The 17339-nt window shown below is 35.3% G+C and overlaps 1 protein-coding gene across 1 annotated transcript in view; it reads left to right on the forward strand.

Moving 5' to 3' along the window:
• The first annotated feature begins 1882 nt into the window (after positions 1 to 1882).
• Positions 1883 to 17339, forward strand: part of LOC5565883 (CUGBP Elav-like family member 2) — a 1005294-nt gene continuing 989837 nt past the window's right edge. Inside the window, exon 1 of the mRNA XM_021848116.1 lies at positions 1883 to 2580. The gene's annotated coding sequence lies outside the window, so the exon portion shown is untranslated. The remainder of the gene's footprint in view (positions 2581 to 17339) is intronic.

Consider the following 17339-nt stretch of genomic DNA (forward strand, 5'->3'; position numbering starts at 1 on the left):
TACACTAATACTAGGAACTGTTTGCCAAACTGTTGGACTTTGGTAGTATATTGTAGAATATATATGTGTATGTGAGCTGCAAAAATATATTCAAAAACAATTTGACGAAAAGTCAAGTCATGTTTCCACCATTTCTAAAGAAATTGCATTTCTGTATTGTTTCACGGTTTTAGCACATTATGTTGTACAGTCACTGTTTGTTATGGATTACTCAAACCATTTTTAATATTCTGAAGCTTTTGACTTCATACTGTTTAACAGAAATACAATTATTCGTGATACATTAACCTATATGGATACAGGTGATTTACTGTTTCAAATGTAAGTCGAATGGTATTTTTCTATGCGGGTATTCTTAATCAAAGTAGGTATGTTTTTGAGAGTAAAACAACAATAACTGCCAAACGGAAGGAGATAGAGAGTTTTTTCACACACCAAATTACGCATTTTTCAAAGCTCTAATAGTGGTGCATAGACTACTTTGATAAGAAATTTGAATTGAAAACTCTAGAGCCAGAAAACCAGTTTTGTTCGGACCACCCTATGTCACTGTAGGAAAAAAGCTCTAAATCGTTCAATTTAAGAGATACAAAAAACTTTTGTTGGCAAAGTTGCTTGAAATTGAATGGTCTACAATTTTGCTGAAGCATGTATATTATGATGTCTACAAATAAGAAAGTTAGTTATACAATTTCTATGAAAATGTGGTCCATCCTTATTTTCAATTACACCAAACAAAGGGCCTTACTAATACAAACAACTTTGTAGAAGACCGTTTTTGTCTAATGTTTCATTCTAAAGCTCAAAATGCATCTTTCCGCGTAAAACTGATTTCTGGACCATAGTGCAGTGGCATATCAAATTACATCGAGGGAACGGAACGTGTACGAAAGTACGCTCCCGATCGCAAGCTAGAAATGCAAACCAGACAATTCTAGCAGTCTGCTACGGCAGAAGATAACTGTCCGAGCATTAGAAACGGTTGACAGGCAGCGTAAACATGGTCGATCAATCATGCTGAGAGAGTAATCATTAATTACGTAGCGACTAATTTGACAAATCGACTTTCTTGACTCTTCACACTATTTTAGCGAAATATTGAAATTTTAATACAAATCGTAACACTTCGACTGATTTTGAAACATTACGTTATTTATGAATGGCGACTATAACACTGCTGGTGCAGCTAATTTCTCGTGATTTATTAAAGGAAAAATACTATTTCCGTGCGTAGTCTTTCTCTTCTCAAGTAGTTGTTGCAGATTTTCTTTTGATGGGAAACAGTGTTGGCAGAAGACTTCGAAACATGGTACCTAAAATTGACCACCAAAAAAAATCCTAAATTTTCAAGTATTGCAGTTTTACTAGTGATATTCCTATTCCAATTCCTACTTCTATCCCTATTCCTACTCCTATTCCTATTCGTATTCCTTTTCATATTCCTAATCATATTAATATTCCTATTCATATTCCTATTCCAATTCCTATTCCTTGATATTTCTGATAATCATCCCAAGTACTGGCAACATCGAATTCAATACAAACAAGAGTTTAACCTTCCTAGTACCCACAACACATTGTCTCACCCGAGAGCGCTCAAAGCCAGAGAATGTCTCTTCATATTAATTTCAAATCCCGCATGGTAATGTGCCCGCATCGCGGCGAGGATCGCTAGTCCTCTCATTGTAATTTAATTGCTCTTCTTATTTCATTTCACCATACAGTTCGAACTAGATCAACCGCGCGCTGTCTTCGTCGGGACCTCGGCTCTTAGTATACACAGTTGGCCCGGCACCGAACCGCCGCACTCGTCCAACCGAAGCCCCGGTCTCGGGCAATGATGGGAAGAATAAACAGAATTTTCGTTATCAGCAGCAGATCGATTGACGACGAAGACGACGACGGCGGCGACAACGAGCTCGAAAGCGAAAACTGATCATCTGAACGAATTTTGTCGCCGGTCTGGGGCGCATTCGCACTCAGCGGGATCAGTTACGATTCGGACTGACTGATCGGCTGTTGCTTAATCGGAAGGGATGCGTTCGGGCCCATAAGCCTTTTGCGATCGAACGGATTTGGATTGGAAAGGAAACGTCGTTTTGTTATCACCTTTTCGTGTGTTTGTGTGTTCATGTTGCACTTTCGTGTTTGTCGCGTGATTTTCTCCCGGCGTTCGTTTGTTTCTAAATCTCTTGTGTTTTTCATGTGTCATTGTTTCCTTGTGTTGTAAGTTGTCCAGAGAATTTTTGTGAATTTTGTGACGTTCTGCTATGATTTTCTGTAAATAGTCGCATTTTTCGCATTCAGTGTCTTTTGTGTTTGTGCGATTGTGGCTTTGCTCCTGTGCTATTATAACGTGTGCGATCGAAATTTCCGCAATCAAAACCAGAAAATAAGAAGAAGTGTTAATTGTTGTCGTCATTTCGTTTTTCCTGTCGTGTTGCGCTTTGAAAATTTTGTCAACGTCGTCGTTTACTTGTGCTTTGTTTGGTTGCATGCACTTGAGAGCGCGCACACCACCGGCAAATCACACTTAGAAGCGGACTCGGATAATTTAATGCGCTCGGACTTCGGGAGGAGGTAAAGGTAGGTGGTTTATTTTGCTCTTTTAGTATTTGGTACACATGTAATATTTTATACAGCATATGCTTCATCCCCCAATATTCTTAAACTTCAATCTACTCGAAAACAGATGCCGAAAGCCTATTCAATGGTCTTCTACGTAGTATTTATTAAAAAAAAAGGTTGAAAATGTTCTCAAATACATCCAATGAAATAGTATGGGAGCTCATCCTTATCTTATCAGTTCGTTCAAAGCCACATGGTTTGTTGCACTGTGCCTGTTTTAACTATAACGTGTTTGTAACAACACTCACTAATACTATACAAATAGCAGTAGTTTCCATTAAAAACGCAAAAAATTACACTTTTTCGTTGTAGGGCTACTTAACATCTGAATAGCTTTTTATAAGTCGTACACTTTGACCAGATAATGTTTATTATTGATGTGTTCTACTTGTCAAAGCATGTATTTTGTAACATGTCAAAGTTTAGGTTTTTTTTGTTAAGTCATGTAAACTGATCGGTTGTGCTTGCAACATTCTTTGAAAGAAGTGGTTTTACGTTCAATATGTAGGATTTTGTTAGCAATGTTGCATATAATAGCTGTGTTTGTAGGATTAATAATTGACTAATGCATTACAAATGGCTTTACATGATTGTAGGTAAAATAACGTGACATGTGAATCTATTTATTGGCCACTATAGTCATTCAAATTACTCAACTTTACAGTTCTACTGTTTCTGACGACGAAATTTTACAAGCCCTGATTTCCTCCTGTTGAATCCTCATCCGTGCAAATGTATTCGTTCCATCGTCTTAGCAGAACTCTCCAATCGACCAGGTTCGGGCTTCTGTTTACTTAATCTGTATTTGAATTAATGCTGACGTCAAGTCGCCAGCACTGTTCACTGCAACCAGCCAGCGGCAGCGAATAATGACAGGCACGACAACGACGCACGGGGACTTGATACGACCTAATAATATTACATACATATACACACGGTGTAAACTTTTTCTATTTTGACTTGGCACCTCGGAATCGCGTGTTTGGCATGGTTTTGGAACGTAAGTTTGTTTGCCTTTCTGCAAACGTTTTCATTTCGAGTTTCCTTACTTTATAGAGCTGAAGCGTCGATTCGTTCCCAGCAATACTGAAAAAAACAATAATGTCACACACGGCACTGTGGAGTCAGTTAGTCACACATTTGACTTTTATTTATAAATGTCATCTGGAAGGGCACTATTAATTATGCCGAGTACTATGAATTTGTCTCCATTTCAATGACAAACATTCAACGGTTTGATACACCTGACGCATAATAAATAGCGAATTGGCGATTCTGAATTGGAAATGGGACCCAATAGCAGTACCGTGCAGCTATTCAACGTAAGCAGTGTGAAAGGTCATGGGTTCGAAACATGACGGTCGAGGATCTCTTCCTTTGGAAATGGTCTAGATATCCTGGCAACGATATACAGTGACTCAAACTCATTTTCTTACGGGGCACTGTTTTCACATCAAGTAGGTTTAAAACCATTAAACGATTTACGGATTTCGATATACTTTATCAATTACGTAGGTCGTGGGTGTCATCTATTGCTCGGCAATCATAAACTCAATTTATTCGCTAAACTCTTGGGAATAATGGAAAAGTGTTGAATTTGTGTCTAAAATTGAGCCAATCCCATATTCGTACACCTAACTAAAATCAAACATACAACATTCAACACTTTTTTTTATGTGCTGGATGATTTCTCAATATCTTCATTATGTTGTTTAGATATAGGTAGTAGAGTATATTTGAAGAAAATATAAGCCTATCTAAAATTTGGGCAATAATTATTTTCATTTCATATTTTACTACCAATCATTATCATAGAGATTGAAAGAATAAATATTATTGCCGTAACCACAACACATGCGTTATTTGAAATGCTGAAAACAACAGGATATATTCTAGTGAAAAGTATATCAATGCTCTCCGCTCACTCGAAATATTTTGTATTTTTAATATAAAATCAATAAACCGCAGAATGGGGTCCTATTTTCAGTCAAATTTGAATATGAATTCAAAAATAATTAAATTTTGAGATAACATCAATGATGTGAAGGTATGTACAGCATAGTGTAGGGTATTTTGTTGTAAAACGAAATTAGTATTTAAAATTCTTTCTACAGACAAGTTTGAAATGTACCTTCTACTGTTGTTTAGAATGAAAATTTGGTTCACATTGTTTGAAAATAATATTTCAGAGGAGTTTTGAAGTGATGACATAACAATTTTCTAAACTCTTGAAGGAAACTTCCTATGATTTCCAAAATCATTGAAAAACTGGTATTTCAAATAATTTTTCCTAAGTTCCATTGCCCAAATGTACTCTACTACGTCTGAACAACGTAGTACAGGACTTGATCAATCAAATAGTGCATTTAAATTCATGATGATACTATATCTTTGAGCTGTTCAGTAGAATACCTATAAGTAGATGAAAAAAACGAATTTAGTACTATACCATTTAATTCCACTAGAGCTTGTATCCTTTGACAGATACGCGTATTTCGACCTCAACTGTAAGGCCGTCTTCAGTGTCAGTCTCGACTGTCGAGTCTAGTACACGACACTAAAGACGGTCTAACGGTTGAGGTCGAAATACGCGTATCTGTCAAAGGATACAAGCTCTAGTGGAATTAAATGGTATAGTACTAAATTCGTTTTTTTCATCTACTTATTTGAATTCAGTTTAGAATGTCTCATGTTTAAATTTAGGCTTTAAGATTTTTTTTAGATTAAGATTGGATGAATTTTAGACATAAGTTCAATACTTTTCCATTGATCCAAAAAATGAAAACATGTTATGACTGTTATTTTTTTTTTCTTCAATTTGTTTATTAGTATCATTCCAACCATTACATTCATTTCTTATATCTAGGTGTTCTGTGTTATTAGACAACAACATATTACATTTTATTTGCCGTAGCAGTTCAGATTTTTTACAGGTGAGTTGATTTCACCTGCTTATTAGAGAAAAAAAAACACGTTTTCAATTTACTTAACCTAACTTAACCTAAATATATAACGCATTAATCGTGACAATAGAAGATTGTAACAATTTTTGCCTTAAATTATTAATTATTTTAAATGACATTTGTTCCAATGTTTCAACATTGGATATTCTATATAACTCATTGGTACTATACCAGCTAGAAGGCTTCAGAATCATTTTCAAAATTTTATTTTGAATCCTCTGCAGAGCTTTCTTCCTGGTAATTATGACTATTGAATAATAGATGATACCTATGGCCATCAATAAAGATAAAGCATTTCAAACTCAATATACCATTGAATATTCTTTACTTACCTGATGTGACGCCAGTGTCCCGTACGAATATGAAATTGGGCCACTGTGTCTTCGTAATTTTGAAAAACGATGTATTGATGCGAAAATGTTTAGATGGCAACTAAACATCTCGATTAATAATAACACAAAGCTGAGAATCTGGTTCTGTCCAAGTTGAGAAGTAATTGGAAAACCTTTTGATTTTCTTACGGTTTAGGCTTCGTTACATTCGGTACGTATTTCGGTAAGTTTCAAGATGAAAGGGGGAGGTGTGAAGCTCTTCATGGGATTTTGATTTCTTGTTCTTCTTCTTCTCAATATCACGTCAACAGTTAACGTAATGTTGGAAAGAAGAAAAACATGAAATTTGAAACATTAATTTTGTTCCACACACCAAGGCGACATGAGAATCGTGTCAAATTGTATAGTAAATGTTATGATTTTAGGTATTTCAATCCCGACTGACCCTAGTTAGCTAGACAAATAATGCATGTAAAGCAAAAACATTTATTTTGAGGCGGATTTGTGTAGATCGCGGATTTCGCATGAATGAACCTTTAAGTAGTAGTAGCATACTAGAGGTTTGGTATCTTCGACAAAGTATTTTGGAATAAATTGCACTACATGTTGATCCTTTTCGATTTGATCTAGATAGCGTATAACTCATCTAGATAAGTTTTTTTTTCTTTTGAAAGGAACATTCTAATGAAAAATTTCCTTCTGCTATACTGTTCAATGAGATATTTTTCGACACAAATTTGCTTGCAGAATTGTAGAGAACATGCTTGAAACACAAATTTTCGATTACACTCAAAATGTAAATAACTGAGAAAATACGAAATATGTAATTTTGTTTCTTAATTGTTTGTCTGTGAACCAAAATTCAAGCACTGACATGTAGTTTTTTTGCGACGATAATTTGACTGCAGTAGTCCAGACAACATTTTTAAATAGAAATTAAAACTCGAGATAAAAAATTCAACTCGATTAAAAAACTTCAAGAAATCCTAGTTTTTGAACCTGTTTGTCTATGAATCAAATTCCAAACATGTGCATAACATGTAGTTTTTTCGGTATAAACTGGATTGTTCATGTCTAGTTAACATGTTTGAGCAGAAAAACATTTTTTGAATTACGCTCTAAATTTCATTTACTTAAATTCTACGAAAACCCCTTAATCCCGCTTGTCAATTTTCAAAGCAATGACATGTAGTTTTTGCGGTATGAATTCGCTATTACAAATTCAGTGAATATGTGTGGACATCAATTGCAATTTTTGGATACATTCAAAATTTATTTTGCTGAAAATCTACAGAAATACTTATTTTATTATGACTATTTGCCTTCAAATCGAGTTCCAAAGCGATAACATATACTTTCTCTTCATGATATTATTATTTGAGATTGTCGGGTTTCTCATTTTTGAAACCCGAACCCAAGACATAAATGAAAAGTAAACCCGAACCCGAAAAAGTTTTCTAAGAAAACACTGAGCTCGAAGAGATGATAAATTCATCGTTTCTGACTTCAAACCCGACTCGAACCCGAATCCGAAAAAATAAAAAAAATTCAAACCCGACCCTGACCCGAACCCGTCGAGTTCGGGTTTGGGTTTCGGCTTTGAAAAGCCGAGAACCGGCCATCTATTATGAAGGAACTGTGCGTATATTTGAGTAGAAAAATAAATGTTGGATTACACTCGAAACTTATTTTACTTGAAATATACAAAAATAGGTCTTAGAGCTGATTGTCAGCAATAAAAATTGAAAGTAGCTATATATGAGCAACTTAGTTGTAAAAGTTCAATGTTCATGTTTGGGATAAAAGAGATTTTTTACAGAAAAAAAACTGATCAAAACCCTAGTTTTTACAGGAATAGTTGAATCCAAATTTGAAGAGACGGAACGTAGTTTTTTTTCAACATGAATTTTGTTTTAGGGACCCGTTGAAGATATTAGAGTAAAAATAGTAATTATTGAAAAAACACCCAAAATTTGTTCAATCTTGTTTTAAACCTCATTATAAATTTTCATTTATTTTGTTTGCTTTTAACCTGTTACTAAAGCAATAATAGATTTTTAAAACACTTTAATTATTTTTTTGGGGCCCAGATAGGCGTAGCGGTAGACGCGCAGTTATTCAGCAAGACCAAGCTGAGGGTCGTGGGTTCGAATCCCACCGGTCGAGGATCTTTTCGGGTTGGAAATTTTCTCGACTTCCCAGGGCATAGAGTATCATCGTACCTGCCACATGATATACGCATGCAAAAGTGGTCATTGGCATAGTAAGCTCTCAGTGAATAACTGTGGAAGTGCTCATTAGAACACTAAGCTGAGAAGCAGGCTCTGTCCCAGTAGGGACGTAATGCCAGAAAGAAGAAGAAGAAGAAGATTTTTTTTAAAACTTGTTTGAAAATCAATATACAAAGCAATATCTAAAATTTACCTAATCATGTAGAGTAATTTTCGATTGTACTCAAAATTTCTTGTAAATCTAAGAAACATTCTTTTATTCAAGTCTTTGTGCCTGTGATTAAAAACACAAACGATGACATGTGCGACATGTCATCGCAATGAATTTAAATTTACAGAAAATTTGTGGTGTAGTCAAAGTTTTTCTTTTCTGCTCAAACTTATTCAAAAGTTCTTAATATTCAAATTCCTGAAAAAAAACTACATGCTATCGTTTTACATTTGAAAATATGGGCAAACAGGTTAAAAATTATGAGTTTTCGAAGTATTTTAATTGAAAGAAATTCAAATTGTAATTAAACATTTCTTTTTGTTCCTAAAAATGTTCACTGGTCTTCCACAACTGAAAACATGTAAAAAAACTGTCATCAGAGTTTTACAACTATTAACAAATATCATATGTCATCGCTTGCTTTGTTGAATTTGTGCCAAAAAAATCGTACCAGATAAAACTAGGAAGTGCCTTAAGCTCAATAACTTTATAACTTAGTGGGATAGACTATCTATTTTGAGATTGGTTTCATTGCTGTGAGAATTCAGAAAGTAGCTCTCCTACGTGGATATATGCATTATCAAAGTTAGAATTAGTTTTTTTTTCGAATGAACGCTTCAAATTTAAATTTTCTGGTGGAAATAGCAGTTTTCTTAGTTGTTTTAAGTCGTTGAAAATTTGAATATTTCACAAGATAGAAGAAACTAGTAGAAACTATAATGCTGAAAAAATATATATATATTTCGTCGATGCCAGTTCTGATCTATAGTCAATTAGGTTCTGAAACTACAGGTTTTAGTATTTTTTGAAGTAAACTGATGTAAAGTGATCCAAAGTTCCTCTTTCTGGTTGAACAAAGGTACTGTTTTTGTACAATCAAATTTGTTTCGAAAAAAACTACACGTCATCGCTTTGAAATTTGTTTGAAAGGCACACAATTAAAACAAATAAGTTTATTCGTAATTTTTCATTAAAATAAATTTTAAGTGTAACCAAAAATTACTATCTATGCCCAAATTTATTCATTAAATGTATACAATAGAATTTATGCCACAAAAACTATTTGTCATTGCTTTGAACATTGTTTTACAGGCAAACGGGGTGAAAATTTATGGTTTCGTAGGTTTTTCAACTAAAGAAATTTTAAATGTAATCCAAAATTTCTATTTCTTCTGAAATATGTTTACTGAACACGAGCAAACCAGTTTATGCTGAAAAAAATATAAGTCATTGCTCTGAATTTTGATTTATAGACAAACAGGTTTAACAACTAGGCTTTCTTGATGTCTTTAATGAAAATAAATTTAGCTGGTGGAGAATCGACTGTATGGTTGTAATCAATTATGCTTTTCGGCCTTTGCTAGTACAAGCTGTGTTAATAAGATAATTATTTTTGCTAAGTCATGTACCCAAAATATCCCGACCTGACAGTTAAAGTGAAACAAAACATAGGATTACAAACGACAAAAATATTTACCCCCTGAGAAAGACACAATTCCCGTATCGAAACGTCGGGCAAATAAATAAGCCGTTGTAAAAATTAAGACTGCGTAGCCGAAAAGCATAATAAATTTAGAGTGTAAAAAATGTTCTGTGGACTACTGCAATTAAATATATGTCACAAAACTATCATTGCTTTAAATTTTGGTGCCTAAACAAACAGATGATAAATAAAAGGTATTTATTAGTTCTTTTCAGTAACATAAATTTTAAGTGTAATCAAAAATGTATATTCCTGCTCAAACATGATCACTGTACTTATACAAGCAACTTTATATCGAAATATGTCAAAAATCACATTGAACAACATTGCAGAAGGAAGTTTTGAACTAGGACATTCATAATAGAAGAATCAACTGATCTAGATCAGTAAAAAGTAATCTAGATCAAAACCAAAGGGAACAAATTATAGCGCAACTAATTCCAAAATACTATGCCGAAGATACCAAACCTCTAGCATGCATATCCGAAGCGCTAGGGATTTTTACAGTCGAAATCAGCGACCTACCCAAATTTGCCTCGTTAGGGGCTGTGCTCAAAATATTAATTTCAAATACATGCGTCCTGTTTCTTATCACTCACGATTGTTCAAATCTGAAGAACTTCAAATAATAACATTTTCGGTAAGGTTTGACACGATTCTCATGCAGTTTCAGTTAACAAAAAAAATGTATTAATTTAATTGCTCTAGGAGAAATTTGAACATCCCTAGGAATATTTTTTTCCATTCGTACAAATCGTGAGGATATGGACATGGGATAGGTGGAAGAACTTCGATAATCGGTTGATCCGTCGCTGAGATAAACCCGTTAATCCATATAGAGCGCTGCATATGACGAGCCTAACCTCACTTATTTGACAGCTGCTGGTCCTGTTGTTTACGTTTCGGACTTAGTCGTTTTTTCCATCATTTTTTCATCTTCGCATTTCTATCACCAGCATGCTGATGGTGACGATTTTCCACGGTAGGAAGATAGAATAATACGATCCGTGGGTATCTGCTGTGGATTTGATCTCTCCTCGCAGCAAATTTTCACGAAATTAAGAATGATTCGAAAAAAGTACTAAGTCCAAACTGTAAACAACAGGACCAATACCTGTCAAAATTGATGCGTGACGTCACAGTGCAGTGGAGTATAGATGTTTTTGATCGCGGGACTCCTAGTGTTGAAAATTTATGTTTTTGATGGTTACACCGCAAAACACCCTACAAAATTTTGTTTATCTTCAAATTAAAAGTTTAACTTAGCTACAAATAGCTAAACAAACCAACTTTGAATCAAGTTGTTAAGGTAAATTAAATCTCTTTTTTCCTTTTAATTTCTGGGCCTATATCATCAAAAAAGCGTAACTTCAAAACGGGCCTTACGATTTTTTATTTTTCCTAGACATGCAGGATAGCAATAGCAAACGACTGGTGAGCTAAGCTTTGGTGGATTGTTTGGAGATTGGAGGAGATTGTTTTGCTGATAATAACCGTCCGAGGAGCACCGTGACTTTAGTTTTGAAATATCAAACTTCATGATTTAGAAAACCAAGTCTCTAAAAGTTTAAAGTTCAAGAACTTCTGAATAACTTGCTGATATGCCGCATTTGATTTGGTTCACCGGGGAAATTCTCAAATTCTCATAATTCTTGCTTGAATTTTTTCACGCATGGATTGTTGATCACGCAATTCAACAGCCAAAATATTATGCATGAGTATTTATTAGACTCAGCATTATATTACCTCATATTAGGACAATTAACACTTCAATATCCAAATTTTTATTTTTAATCTTAGTATCATTTTTCGCTATCTAAAATAAATCCAAAAACGTTTTCGACAATGATTTTTATTTATTCGCAAATTTATGAATTCTGGTTTTGGATTTTTGCTAATTTTTTTTAAGCTTCTTCTGGATACTTTTGACAATAAAAAAATTGTTATTTTGAAAATATCAAATTTCTTATTTTTTTCTGAAACATATAATTTTCTTAAAACTAAAGAAAAAAATAGTTTGAAATTATTCAAATTCCACCAGGTGCTTCTTTTGTGATAAGTTGATTATAGAAAATATACAATGTACAAATCTTTATGTTACATGTTAAATTACTACACGGCATTTTTAAATTATGAAATAATACAATTTTTCAATCATTTTTCAAAATACAAATTTTTTTCAAAAGTCTTATAAAACTTTCCTAATATGTCGGTAATTCCGCAAGATATTTTAGAGCTTAGTAAAGCCATTTTGACTTCGAAACCGTATTGATTGAACCCATGAAAAAGGTCCCAAACATACCGAAACGGCGGGAAAACGCGTATTCAAATCCGAAAGAAAGCATATTCAAAAGAGTGCTTCTCCAATATTGTTTCAGCAACATAACCCAGTCGTAGCTTATCTAAAAACCAAACCAATAACTTTAGTCTATATTAGGGTGACCCAATGTAAAGACATGACAACACTAATCTTAAGAATATCTATGTATTGAACCATTCGGCTGACGCGCAAATTTTTGTAACGCGAGTAGTCGCGCGTTGTACTTTGTACAACACCTTTGGTTTTTCATGTTTAACACAAAGTTCGACAAAGTTGTTCATGAGTACAAAGGCTGACATGTGGTTATTATTCCGCCACCAGGCAGCGCTAGTTTTGTTTTGCAAATATCTCAATAGCCTGACCACTTAGAAAGATAGCGTCTTCGGCTGAGTTGTTCAGTAGCTCGAAGGCCATCTTTATTTAGGCCTTGAAATTGAAGATTGACTAAAATAATCATAGCCCTTGAGCTACTGAACATAAATTTGTCGAAGAATCCGAAAAGTTGTTGAAATATTTACGCGATACAAGACTGTATGCGTAACTGTGATCGCACCCTTCTGGTATAAAGTGTCACTAATAACAAAAAAATCTTCCTCGGTGGTCAGGATCCTGAGATATTCGCAAAACAAAAGTTTCATGCCCACTTACGTCGCCTGGTGGAAATCTCGAACCTCTTGCCAAGAATAGTGATAGGCTCTGAGCTACTGAACAACTTTGCTGAAGGCGCCACCTTTCTAAGTGGTCTGAGATATCTGCAAAACTAAAGTGAAAGTTTCATGCACACTAATGCCACCTCGCGATCAAATTCCGAATTAATTTGAGTTACCATCAGATAGCGCTCCATCTCCACAATAACTTTACTGATGACACTAAGTTCCGGAATTATTTGGATTTTGAGATTTCAAATTGTAGTCTACTCGAATCGCGTTATTATGCGACTTCAATGTACATTTGTTGATTTTACCGCATTATAAAAAGCCATACTGTGAACAAAAACTGTTGAGTATTGTTCTTAAGAAGATTCTTGAGGAATATATTTTGGTTTGGTGTCGATAGATATCATTGTTGTAAAATGATAGTATATAAATCACAGCTGTTGTACAAAATACAATAGCGTGACAGCCCGAAGGTTAACCCAAGAGATAAAAGGAGCTAAATTGGGTCAACCAAGAGATAAAAAGAGCTAAAATGTGTCATTTTTTACTTGCAACTACTCAACTACAAATGTACAAAGTGGGACAACTACTGCCCACTTTGTACATTTTCAATATGCACGCCTCGCCAACGCCATTGTAAGCTTTTTTTCAATTTTTTTTTGTTCATTCTTAAAATTTTGTTTTCCTTGTCTTACTAATAAAATCCAATTATAACTCTAGCACTAAGAACCCATATCCATGCAAAAAAATGTTGGAAAGTAAGAAGATAAGTTACTTATGTAAGCGTTTAGCAGAAATCGATGTTTTTTGGTTCATAACTTAAAAATTATTGAGATGGCCCCCATCGCTTCCGTAAGCATGTGAGATATAAAATTCGAAGAAAGGGCATCAAAAAGTATAAAAACGACGCGACATATGACAAGTATGTAGAAGAAAAAGAAACATAATAAATTTCAGGTATGTCATCTGAAAGTTGATGACAAACAGTCATCCTGATGTGAGTAATGATATTGGAGTGAATTGTTTTAATAGACACAATCAAAACTACTGAAAACGGTCGATGGGTCGTCAGTCGGTCAAGCCTACCCGATGACAGGCGTTATTTATTTCGGAAAACAACGACACGCGAACCGCAAAGGGACACGACACTGAATACAAATTTGTCTTTTTTTTTTCATTTCTTTGTCACACGTTGAGTTGGACATCGGATTTTAAACATGTATTTACACCCATGTTACAGGTTTGTTGAAAGATTCACTTTAAACACAGGAAGATCTCCAGAAGTGTGAGATTAGAATACGAACTGCCAAGCATTCTAAATTTATAAATTCATCGTTTTGTTTTCGAAAATAGCATCAATCGGACTCCACCAAGGTTTGTTCGAGGATTATGTTTAACACGCGTAAAGAGTAAAAAGAACATTCATATCGGAACAAAAACTACAAATTAATTACTAAAGAACTCAACCACACATATTTAATGTCACACGGTCACGCCAGTGCGTAACCGTGCGAGATGTCGCGTGAGTAAATATAAACTAGGACTCCAACTCAGGCGTACGAGTTCCCGTACTACAAACGCCACGTACGCCAAAGGTCAAGACCGATATTGCTTTTCACTTTCGTTACAATTTTCCATCTGAACACACACATCGGACGAGATGGGGGTAATGAAGTTGCCCAAACTGGAACATTCCACCCGTCTATTTCTGTCCATCGCGCTCGTATGATTGCCCAAAGACGCACGCCAGAGAAGACGGCCAAATGTTAGTGGAGAGAAAATGGGTTGGCATGTAGTATTACTTCGTCGTTGGGCGCCAAGTTGCGACGGAAGGAGCACCGCGGTTTGCGTTGGAAGCGCATACGACGGAGTAAGGCCGCAATGTCGCATTATAAATTTATTGAAACAGGTGTTCCTTCCCGTGCGGAATATGATGGAAATATGAAAAACTGATGAGCGTCGCTCTACATCACTCTCTATCTTGGTTAATAGGTGGGGACCAGCTGTGGCAGTGCATGTAGTGAGCGATGGACGAATCCCACGTAGGTACTATAAAGTGTAGAACATGAGGTAGTAGTTTTAGAGAAATGGAATGGATGGATTAGGTGGGCAAGCTCATGATGGAACACAGCGAAATGACTAACCATATGTCGCATTACATGGTCCAACACTGATAGCATAAAACCGTGGCTTGTGATTGACAGGTGTGAATTTGAGAAATTGAGCGTTTGAATAGATTCATGCCAAAAGATAAATAATCGTATAGAGTTCCACATCTCTGGTTGGGTCATTTTACAGCTTTTCCATGGTTCAGCTATCGAATTCAACGCAAAAATTTACTTTATTTGTAAGCCTTCGATATGTGGTACATTGACAAATGGATAAATGTAATGTCAGACAATGGGGCCTTCCTTAGTCGAGTGGTTAGAGTCCGCGGCTACAAAGCAAAGCCATGCTGAAGGTATCTGGGTTCGATTTCCGGTCCGTCCAGGATATTTTCGTAATGGAAAACTTTCTTGACTTCCCTTGGCATAGAGTATCATCGTACCTGCCACACGATACACGAATGCGAAAATGGCAACTTTGGCAAAGAAAGCTTTCAGTTAATAACTGTGGAAGTGCTCATAAGAGCACCTAAGCTGAGAAGCAGGCTCTGTCCCAGTGAGGACGTAATGCCAAGAAGAAGAAGAACTACGAATTGTACGGTCATTTATGCTTATGCTAAATAAAAATCATATAACTTAACTTTCTATATAGGAAAATAGCAAAACGACGGTATTTATGGATAAATATTTTTGAATAACGTAAATGCAAAAAAAAAAACAACTATTCCAGAGTACACATATTATAATAGTAAATCAAAAGGTCATCTGTATTACCCCCTGCTAGTTTTCTTATCAACGAGGAAATCTACAACCAGGATAACCTTGACAAGCTCATCAATGCAATAATTCACCTCATAAAGCCATCCGCCATGATACCCATCAGTTTCCTGGCTGCCTGATCCAGTGTGTCACATCAGTCACACGCAATAGCACATATCTAGCAGGCATCCTACCGCACTGACTCGAAACCGCCTGGAAATCCTCATCAACCATCATCCCTCCCTCGGTTTCTCGACTTTCTCGTGTCAGTATCAATTATCGTCGGCCGCGGTGATCGCTTGCTGCGAAAACTCAATTAAGAGTTAATCACATCAGACCAATCACTCTGGTCCATTATCGGGCTCCGGCGGCTCAATCTGACACTCGGTTCCGTCTGGCAACCAGAAAAGCGAATCCCTTATTTTTTTACACAACAATAAACGAATTAAATCGAACTGGTCCGCGCAATGTTCGGTCGTCTAGAATTAGAAAAATCGAATTAAACTATTTGCAATCTCAGTACTTCACGGTATACAATGCAACTACAATGTTGCAATCGAACACGAAGCGCTAGCTAAAAGTTCAAGTTGAATCATTCGACGTATTTACACCTAGAGGTAACCCAAAGTGCAACATCGGTTAACTGTAGTGCATTGAACGAAATGTGCTAAAATTGGGTACCACGATGGGGAACACAGCTTAAATTAGGAAGGGGAACTGGTGGACTGGTAGAAGACGACACATACAAGAGAGCCAAGTACGGTTAAAAATGGAAAATGTCGTATCACAGTACATCGAGGGGTTTGGCTCTATTTCAGCATCAGTGCAGGGGATGTCTATGAATTGTGTAATTTTAATGAGTTGTAAGGAATGGACTTCATATGAACTTGCAAAATTTTTAATGATATCGAGTGGGAAAATGATTGCAAACAATATACGATACATTATTGGACGACCCCTTTTGAACTCACTATGGTACTGGTTGTATTGCACTGCTACATTATAATGTACCTTAAGGTAAGCTTTTTGGTGAGCAACATTGTATGAAAAGAGAGTACCTAGTGTTTTTGTCCGATTCAAAGGGTTCCGAATATCAACGATTGAGTTAATTACAATCACTTGACATGTATTAACACCAACATGAAATTAGAGAATCGCCTCAAACATTATCGATTTTTTGAGGTTTTAACATAATCAATGGAGGGGAAGGGCATATCTGGAGATTTGACGTCCTAAATGATTTTTAAGTTTATTTACCCACACAGCTAAAAGTATGTTGTAAATTAAAGTTTATTTTCATGCACATATTTGGAGCATCAAAATAAACCTAAATTTCAACGACCAATCTATTATTTTTCAATCGAATTCACTTTAAAGTTACACAATCATGTAATATTCAACCATTTTTAGTTGAAAATTGAATGTATATTCATTTGAATTTACATGATGCTGTAACAACAAACGAATTTGATTTATTTTTACGGTAGACTTCAGTTTACATCACATTGAAAATTAAATATTTGTTTCTGTGCAGGAATATTTACATTCTTTTACAAACTTATAGGATTCCTTATAAAATATTAAACAGATTTATGGATATATATGGCTACTCGTGGTTTCTACTACCCATTGGCGGATTCTGTAAAAAATC

Source organism: Aedes aegypti, chromosome 2 (genome assembly GCF_002204515.2).
Source record: "Aedes aegypti strain LVP_AGWG chromosome 2, AaegL5.0 Primary Assembly, whole genome shotgun sequence".
Classification (NCBI taxonomy): Eukaryota; Metazoa; Arthropoda; class Insecta; order Diptera; family Culicidae; genus Aedes; species Aedes aegypti.